We start from the raw sequence: 10,066 nt of genomic DNA on the forward strand, positions 1-10,066 counted from the left end.
ATAACAGGAATTATCCCCTCTCTGTTTTTCAACAGCTCTCTGAGGAGAGACACTAATTTAAAATGTTTTTATGTGTCCTTTATTTTTTTTTTTTCGTTTTATTTATTTTCACCAGAGCACTGCTCAGCTCTGGCTTATGGTGGTACAGGGGGACTGAACCTGGGACTTCAGCGACTCAGGTACCAAAGTGTCTTGCAGAACAGTTATGCTGTCTCCCCAGCCCTGTGTTTCCACCTTTAACAAGAAGACCCCCAAAAAAACTGTTAACCCCACATCCTTTGACTTATTTCTTGTCCTTCTATATTGTGTGCATTTCTGAAAAGAAAGCTATGGGATAAGGTGAAGGCATTCAAACAGAAAACTTTAATACCGCAGCTTTACTTCTGGAAGCTTTGATCTGTTTATTTCTTTTTGTAAGTCCTTTTTTTTTTTTTGTAATATATGTCCCTTCCTGTTATTTCTCTCCTACAGTCTAGAACTCGTCTATTCTCTAAAAGTGCTCAAAGATGTGTTCTTGGAGGCCTCTTTCTCTCAGCCTCTAGCCAGAAGAGCCAGCTTCACCTGTCAGAGGTGTGATCAGTTCTCTCCATTCACGGCCAGACCCTACGCCCTGGGTTTCTAGACACTGCTTTCCTCTCTCTGGGTGTACCCTGAGTCTCTAATCAAACCAACAGAGAGGGCTCCCTTGATACCACCCGCACTACCATGGAAACCATCTCTTGATGATAGCAGAGCTTGCTTGGCGTGAGCGCTGGGAAAGCTGCTTCTAGGTACCCCCATACGATGCCCCTCTTCTGAAGACCTGATCCCTGTTATACAGATGAGGCCTTAGGAAGCAGAAGACCACCCCCCCTCCCACGCACTTCCGGGGGTGGGCGCTGAGCAGTATAAGCAGACCATAAGTAGCATCCCGCTCACCACAGTTCCCACCTGCTTCCTTCACCTGTTTTCTTCGATTCCTGATCCAAGGGGAAAGAAAAGATGATTCAACCTTGCCTGTGTGTTTATCCTGCTGGTGGTGGAATGTCATTAAATATGGAAAATCATGCAAGTTGAGTTCCAGAGAAATGGATTTCTGCATTTACAATCCCCCTGGATTCATTGTGTTCACAGCTGGGAGACTGGCGGGGGGTGGGGCGGGGAGAGGGAGAGAGAGAGAGAGATTTTCAGGATTCAGGGTATCAGAGGGGGAAAATAAAAACCAAAGCAACAGGTAGAAGAGCCTCCTTTAAGGACAATAAATTTTTTGCCTAGAGCTGACATTAATTTTTTTTTCTTTTCTTTTTTTTTTTCTTTTTTGCCTCCAGGGTTATCGCTGGGGCTGGGTGCCTGCTCTATGAATCCACTGCTCCTGGAGGCCATTTTTTAATTGTTGTTGTTATTATTGTTATTGTTGTTGCCGATGCTGTTGTGGTTGTTGGATAGGACAGAGAGAAATTGAGAGAGAAGGGGAAGACAGAGGCGGGGAAGGAAAGCTAGACACCTGCAGACCTGCTTCACGGCTTGCGAAGCAACCCCCCTGCAGGTGGGGAGCCGGAGGTTTGAATTAATAACTTTTAAAAAAATATTTATTTATTTATTCCCTTTTGTTGCCCTGGTTATTTTATTGTTGTAGTTATTATTGTTGTTGTTATTGATGTCATTGTTGTTGGATAGGACAGAGAGAAATGGAGAGAGGAGGGGAAGACAGAGAGGGGGAGAGGAAAACAGACACCTGAAATGATTCCCCTGCAGATGGGGAGCCGGGGCTCCAGCCGGGATCCTTATGCCGGTCCTTGCAATTTGCGCCACATGCGCTTAACCCACTGCGCTACCACCCGACTCCCAATAAGAACTTTTAATCACAACTTCAAGAGCAACCTCTTCCATCTTCACCATGACTCAGTCCTTCCTGTAATGCCTCCAATTATGCATAAAGACATCAAGGATTCTGGTAGGAGATGGAAGTCTATTTTTAAAGAGTGGTTGCACTGCTGGTGATAACTTGTAAAGTCAAAATTGCTTTTATGTTTGGCATTTGGCTAAATCTCCCAAGAAACAGCGAACTGGGAGAAGGGAGCTATGTCTTTAAGCAACCCGAGGTTAGAGACCATTGTCTCCTACTCCCCGGTGTGTGTGGAAGACTTCTGGGATCTCCCAAGCCAACCTTTCCTCTTCCCAAGGGCAGCTGTTGACCCATGAGCCTCAGCTACACCAGCTGAGGTATCCCAGGCCACCACAGCTGCTGATCTTTGCTGCAATGATTGCAAATATCACTCAACAGTCCCCTTCAGCCTCAGCACAGCCACGGGTCTTTTGAGTGAGAGAGAGACAGTGTGAGAGATTGTAATAGCTACAATTTTATGGGATAAGAGTTGAGGCCTAAGCGCTTTGCCTTTCTGAAGTACCCAAGGACGGACTACTAATATGCCCAAAGAAACTCCTTCCATAGCATTTTCATGATTTGCTCAAGTATTTTATTTAAAAGGAAACTGATACAAAAATATACCCAGAAGACAGACACCTATAGTCTGAAAAGAGAAAGGAGAGAGGGGGAATGTTCTAGGAGAACTGAGGCTGGGTGGTGGGGAAGGGCAGAACACATGGGTAAGGGAGGACACATCTGTTCGCTCTACAAATCAAATCTGAGCTCTCTTTTATGGTTCAATAACTTGCCCTAACAGTCCCGTCCCATGGATTGTGTGAACACTCCAAGGCTTAGACACTGCGGCACTGCTGCTGGGCAGGGAAGACACCTCAAGGAATCCTATGTGCACACTGGAACTGGTCTCCACCCACCGTTCGCCCTCTCTCCATTGCTCCCTACCGCCCATCACGCATCCCCCCTGTACTGAAGGGACTTGCAGGCTGAGTTTGTTCCCTGTGTGTTTAAAGATTTGCCACACATCATCCCAACAAAGAATTGAGGAGAAAACATGATTTTCAACAATTTTAGACTTTATTCAGGAAAACTGAGACCACCTATATGTTGGAGTATGCGTGGGTCCAGAAAGAGAGAAAAAGAGAGAGAGAGACTCAGAGCTCTTAGAACACCCACATGTTGCAGTACATTGTTGGTATGCTTCTAAAAACCTTTTCTGTTTCATTAGTTTAATCCCCCCTGCTTAACACTATTCTATTTACATAACCACTTCATTCTATTTACATAACCACTGTTAATAAGTACCACCCTCCCTCCAGGGCATTGGTGGTTCAGTGGTAGAATTCTTGCCTGCTCTGCCCCCTCTCCTTGTCACACCTGATTTCCACCAGTCATTTTTCTCTCCACGCTCTCTGCGTCGCATCCTGCTCCCACCCTACTGGGCTAGTATATTTATAAGGACAAGATTGTTTGTAGTTTTTAGAGTTTTAGCCAAAAAATTGTTTTTTCCTCCTTTGATTTCTTTTTTACGTCTTGGCATAAATCTGAAATGTTTAATCCTGAAACGGTATGAGTTATGGGTGGGGCAGATAGTGCAATGATTATGTTAATTATTCTCATGCTTGAGGCTTCTACCATGGTTCTTCTGTTTACCTTTCCACATTTTATTAAGTTTAAACTGTTTAAACAACCTTAAAATCATACTAGAAAGGACTTCCAATTATAATGGAGTTATCAATTATAGTAAACTTCTAATCTGCTACAAGTTTTGCTTGACAAGTAAGTGAATTTCAGCTGTCAAGTCTTCACATGAAAAAGCATCTACTCAAATGGAATTCCTGGAAATCCATTTGGAACCCTGTTCTCTGACATTGCCCACAAGATGAAATGACTACAACACACCCCCGGAAACCAATGATGTGACCTGACACGACCTGAAGAAACAGATTCACAGACTCCAAAGATCACTCTCTACAGAAAAGCAGAATTCTGGTGGCCGACATTCCCCATTGAGACAGACATGCAGTGTTTCATCCCTTGGCATTTTCTTCTGTGGTCAGCTACTTTGGACTGACACCTCCATCGGACTTACTGGTACACACTGCTGTGTTTCTCAAAGACTAACTTCAGCCAATTGCCTTGAGACTTTATAGACCATGTCCCCTTGCCTGCAGGCTCTGTCCCCAGAGTTAGAAAACTCCCCCTCCTTATTAGGTTATGCCCACAGAGGCATGAAGTGCCCCAAGAGGCAAGAGATGCCCACAGAGGCAGGAAACGCCCTTTGAGGCAAGAGATGCCCCCAGAGGCATGAAGCACTCCCAGAGGCAAGAAATGCCCTTTCGCCTGCTAGGCCTTGCCCTCTGAGGCAAGAAACGTTCCCCTTGGCATCACACTGGTTATTGCTGCTCGCCTATTTTGTTTTCCATGTCTTATGCCAGTTCTTTTGAAAATGCCTGTACGATATAGGTTTCTGTTCACCCCACAACCCTGATACTATGGCCATTAGTTAATTGTTGGTATGCTTCTAAAAACCCCTTCTGTTTCATTAGTTTAATCCCCCCTGCTTAACACTATTCTATTTACATAACCACTTCATTCTATTTACATAACTGCTGTTAACAAGCACCACCCTCCCTCCAGGGCATTGGTGGTTCAGTGGTAGAATTCTTGCCTGCTCCGCCCCCTCTCCTTGTCATACCCTGATTTTCACCAGTCACTTTTCTCTCCACCCTTTCTGCGTCGCATCCTGTTCCCACCCTACTGGACTAGTATATTTATAAGGACAAGATTGTTTGTAGTTTTTAGTTTAGTTTATCTTAGCTTGGTATAGATTGCGCTGCATCCTGCATGAATAAAGAGATACTGCGTACAGCTCAACCATGAGTCCCTGGTCATCTGTTACCCGCCTGTGAAGCCACCCCGATGAAAACAACAGTACATGTGGGCTATGAGAGAGAGAGGGGTAGAGAAAGAGAGAAAGAGGTAGAAAAGGAGAGAGAGATTGCCCTTAGAACACCCACATGGAATGTAAATTGGTCCAACCCCTGTAGAAAGCAGTCTGGAGAACTCTCAGAAGGCTAGAAGTGGATTTACCTATGATCCTGCAATTCCTCTCCTGGAGATTTATCCTAAGGACCTAAGCATACCTATCCTAAGGATGTGTGTATCTATATTCATAGCAGTTCAATTTATAATAGCCAAAACCTGGAAGCAACACAGGTGTCGAACAACAGATGAGTGACTGCGTAAATTGTGATCTATATGCACAATGTAATACTATTCAGCTACTAAAAATGATGGATTCACCTTCTTCACCCCATCTTGGATGTAGCTTAAAGGATTCATGTTAAGTGAGATAAGTCAGAAAGTAAAAGATGAATGTGGGATGATATCACTCATAGACAGAAGTTGAAAAATAAGAACAGAAGGGAACACACAGTTGGACTGGAGTTGGTACTGCGCCAAAGTAAAAGGCTCTGGGGTCAGTGGTTCAGTTCCTGGAACATGATGGCAGAGGACCTTGTGGGGGGTGAATTGTTATGTGAAAAGCTGGGAAATGTTACACATGTAGAAACTATTGTATTTTACTGTAGCTTGTAAACCATTAATCCCCCAATAAAGAAATTTAAAAAATAAAAAGAACACCCACATGTTGGAGTACAGGTGGGCCAGAAAAGACACTCAGAGCCCTTATTCACATGTTATCACTCTCACCTGTGGAGAGAGACAAAGAGAGAAAGGGAGGGAGAGAGAGAGGGGGGAGGGGAGGGAGAGGGAGAAAGAGAGAACCACTCCCACAGGCCTAGCTTATAAACATCCAAGCCCCACCTTCACCTCCTTTCTAAGCCACACCCACACCCGTAACCACTCCCATCTGCTGAGTAGCAATTTCCTTCTCCCAAACACACAGCTGTGCATGGGAACACGTGTTCTGGTGTAGTGCAGCAGTGTCTGTGTTCCCCCAGATACTTCCTGTCACTTCTGACCTCAACACCCCCATACCCTACCAGGTGCAGGTACACCCACACCATATAGACCACAGCATCTCACATCACCCTAGTGCAGGAAAATCTTGCTTGTCACATGTTCTTGGACCAAAATTAACCATCAGAGAGAGATCAGGTCTTTTTAATGCCCACCCAGTCCTGTTGTGGTACCTCTACAGCCACATAGCCCCAGAAGTGCAATGTCAGAGCTTCTTGCTGTTTCAGCTGTGTTCCTCTCCCCAGAAACCCTCTGGAAGTCAAGCTCCTCACCCTAAGTCTTAGAGACATGCCACTAGTTTTCCCCACAGATGTGTTTGTCAGATCACCTCAGAAGAGCAAAAGTTAACCAAAGCAAAAGCAGTTCTCTTTATGCAGTTGTTTTAGGTTCTTTAAAAAAAAAACAGGCATGTGTGGAGTGCTTGGTACAGTATACACCAGGCATTATTCCTACACCATCCACAGCTCTAAATGCTTTGCTATTGACAGAGAAGCTCAGCTCCAGACGCCAAGTGGTGGCGCACCAGGTTGAGCGCACATGTTACAGTGCTCAAGGGCATGGGTTTGAGCCCCCAGTCCCCACCTGTAGGGGGAAAGCTTCATGAGTGGTGAAGCAGTGTTGCAGGTGTCTTTCTGTCTGTCTTTCTATCTCCCCCTTCCCTCTTGAGTTCTAGCTGTCTCTCTCCAATAAATAAATAAAGATAATAAAATTTAAAGAGAGAGAGAAGCTGAGCTTCTACAGCTCACTCAAGGTCACTTAGCTAAGAGGTGATTAAAATTCAAATAGCAATTCATCATGTTTGGAGGGGTGGGTCTGAAACATCATATTCAAACTCCTCTCCTGTGTTGCTAAATTTTGTGAAACACAAAACCATAGGGTGGAGAAGCAGACTTTTCTTTTAATCATCACTGTGTCTTCACCACTTCAGGTCGACTTTTCCAGGTAGAATTGAAAAGATTTTGCACAGTGGATGGACCAATCACCAAGACAGAACTATACCACATTGAACTGTGGTATCGTTCTTAGACATGCCACATGGCAATGTCTAAGAACCAAAATATATAAAGAACTCACAAACTCAGCTACAAAAGAGCAAATAATCACATTAAAAAGTAAAAAAGAGGACATGGACAGAATCATCACCAAAAAAGAGATCTAAAGGTCCAACAGAAATATGAAAAAAAATGCTCAAGGTCATTGATGGTCAGAGAAATGCAAACAGGAGATAGCGTTTCACATCTGTGATAACATCATACCTTAGAAAGGCAAGAAACAAGGAGTGCTGACAAGGGTGTGGGGGAAAGGAATGCTTGTACACTGCTGGTGAGGAATGTAATTTTGTTTAATTCCTGTGGAATACAGTCTGGAGATGCCTCAGAACATTAGAAAGGGTCCTACCCTATAGCTCAGTGATCCCTCTCCTAAGTTATCTATCCAAAGAAAACCCATGCAAAGGGACCTGTGTACACCTGTGCTTGGAGCAACACTACTTGGTAATAGCCCAAACATAGAGGAGACCTAGATACCTAGTGATAGATGAGTGGTTAAGACAGTTGTGGTAAAGAGAAAACAGAAGTAGAACCTGAACTGGAATTGACATATTACGCCAAAGTAAAAGACTCTGGGGTGGGGGGGGGGGAGGGGAGAGCTTGGAGGGAGAATATAGGTCCAAGAAGGATGACAGAGGACCTAGTGAGGGTTGTATTATTATACAGAAAACTGAGAAATGTATGTATGTGCAAACTATTGTATTTACTGTTGAATGTAAAACATTAATTCCCCAATAAAGAAATTTAAAAAATAAAATTAAAAAATAAGACAGTGCTGGTATATCTACATAGTGGAATACTACTCTACTGGTAAAGATGATGAAATGATATTCTTTATCTCATCTTGGATGGAACTTGAAGGATTCATGTTAAGTGAGATCAGCCAGAAGGAGAAGGATGCATACCAAATGGTTTCACTTACAGGTGGAAGCTAAGAAACAAGGAGAGGTAAGCAGGGGAAATAGCATAATTGTTGTGCAAAAAGACTCTGATGCCTTTTATCCAAAGGACATGCAAGCACTGAATTGGGGACATATGCACCCCTATGTTTATAGCTGCATTCTTCACAATGACCAAAGAGTAGAAGTAGCCTAACCGCCCATCGTTAGATGACTGACTAAAAAAGTTATAGGATATATATTCCATGCAGTACTACTCTGCAACTAAAAAGATGATATTGTGTCCATTGGATGGAACTGGAGATGATTATACTTAGTGCAATTAATTTTAAAAAAAGATGGAAAACAACTACTGTGTGGTTTCATTCATGTGGAATCTAGAGAACTGATACACATGAGCTTGCAAAAACTATACAGGAGTAAATACTGCTTCTAAGACATTATAAGAACTATGGTGGTGGGCAGGGGAGAGAGCATAATGGGTTTGCAAAGAGACTCTTCCTGCCTGAGGCCCCAAAGTCACAGGTTCAGTCCCCTGCACCACCATATTCCAGAGCTGAGCAGTGCTCTAGTGAATTTTTTTTTTAATAACTATGGTGGTTATCTTTGGGAGGATGGGGACATGAAACTTTGGTGGTGGGTGCAGTGTGAAACTATATCCTGTAATCTCACAATCATGTAAACCACTGTTAATCACACATTTGAAAAATGATGGGAGTCGGGCAGTAGTGCAGCGGGTTAAGCACACATGGTGCAAAGCGCAAGGACCCACTTAAGGATCCCGGTTTGAGCCCCTGGCTCCCCACCTGCAGGGGGCTCACTTCACAGGTGGTGAAGCAGGTCTGCAGGTGTCTGTCTTTCTCTCCCCCTTTCTGTCTTCCCCTCCTCTCTCCATTTCTCTCTGTCCTATCCAACAACGACAACAATAATCCCCGAATCACACAGAGAAGGTAGACAATCTACACCAATTCCCCTGCTGATATCTGTGTCTTCTCCAGTATAGCAAAGAAACTCTGTAGAGGGGACTCTTGGTGAAGCCCGCCTATTGAAGCATCATCTTTATAGCAAAGAGTATCCGTCTCCCTGCAGTTTCTCTTAGAAATCCCAGCTCTGGACAAGAAACCTAATCCCTTCTCCCACTCAGTAGCATTTGGGAATTTGAATGAAAGCTACCTTGTTTTCTTTCTACTCCTCTATCACAGCGTCGTCATCCCCTCCCCAATTTCTCCTACTCATTCATCCTGGATTTCAGCTTTCACATTTGGTATGGAGGAGGGCTGTCAGGGGAATTTGAAAGAAGAATCAGGAACCAGATGGTGGTGCACCCAGCCGAATGCAGCTGTTAGCACGCACAAAAATCTGGGTTCACCTGCCCCTAGAGGCGTTACAGATGTGGCTGCTGTGTCACATGGGTGTCATTAGGTGGCAGAGAGAAGGGAGGCTTGTCTACGTCCAGTGCTCTGACCTGTGAGCCACTGGGGGACTGACAGTCTGACACTCAACACAGAGCAACCACCTGTTAATGCCTGTTTATTGGCGACCTGAATCCCGTCCCGTATAAAAGCTCTCATTTGGGGCCGGGTGGTGGCGCACCTTGTTGAGCACCTGTGTTTCAGTGCACAAGGTCCTCGGTTCAATCCCCAAGTCCCCACCTGCAGGGGGGAAGCTTTGCAAATGGTGAAACAGGGCTGCAGGTGTCTCTTTGTCTCCCTTTCTATCTCCCCCTTCCTTCTTGAATTCTTGCTCTCTATCCAATAAATAAATAAAGATATTTTTAAAAACTTTCTCATTCTTCCTTAGGAGAAAAAAAAAGAATCTGGGTTCAAACTCTATGTCCCCACCTGCAAGGGGGGAACCTCACAAAGTAGTGAAGCAGTGCTGCAAGTGTCTTCTCTTCCCACTGACGGCCCCTCAATTTCTCTCTGGTCTATCAAACAAAGGGGAGGGGAATGGCTACTGGGAGTGTATTTGTCACCATGCAGGTACCAATAATAATCTTGGTGGCAATGAAAGAATTTTTTTAAGGAAGAAAGAAGAAATCAACAAAGTCAACTACTGTCAATGATGTTCTTGGGCATTTGTGTTATGTGAATCTCTGCCTTATTTTTGGTAGACACAACTGAGCACAATTTGGAGGTGAATTAGAAACATCCTTGAAAAAAACCTGCCTAGTAGATAACAAGATATTTACCTGTAATTATCTCAGAGCAAAGGTTAAGCACTTTAGAATGTTGGAAACATCTTCAAGATTTGCCAAAGGAGAAAATAAGAGA

At 44.0% G+C, this 10,066-nt stretch overlaps 1 non-coding gene across 1 annotated transcript; it reads left to right on the forward strand.

Annotated features, from left to right (window-relative positions):
* The first annotated feature begins 9,161 nt into the window (after positions 1–9,161).
* On the forward strand, positions 9,162–9,292 carry LOC132541130 (small nucleolar RNA SNORA17). The gene has a single exon (XR_009552304.1). It is a non-coding gene; the product is annotated as a small nucleolar RNA SNORA17 (small nucleolar RNA).
* Positions 9,293–10,066: the final 774 nt, after the last annotated feature.

Source organism: Erinaceus europaeus, chromosome 10 (assembly GCF_950295315.1).
Source record: "Erinaceus europaeus chromosome 10, mEriEur2.1, whole genome shotgun sequence".
Lineage (NCBI taxonomy): Eukaryota > Metazoa > Chordata > Mammalia > Eulipotyphla > Erinaceidae > Erinaceus > Erinaceus europaeus.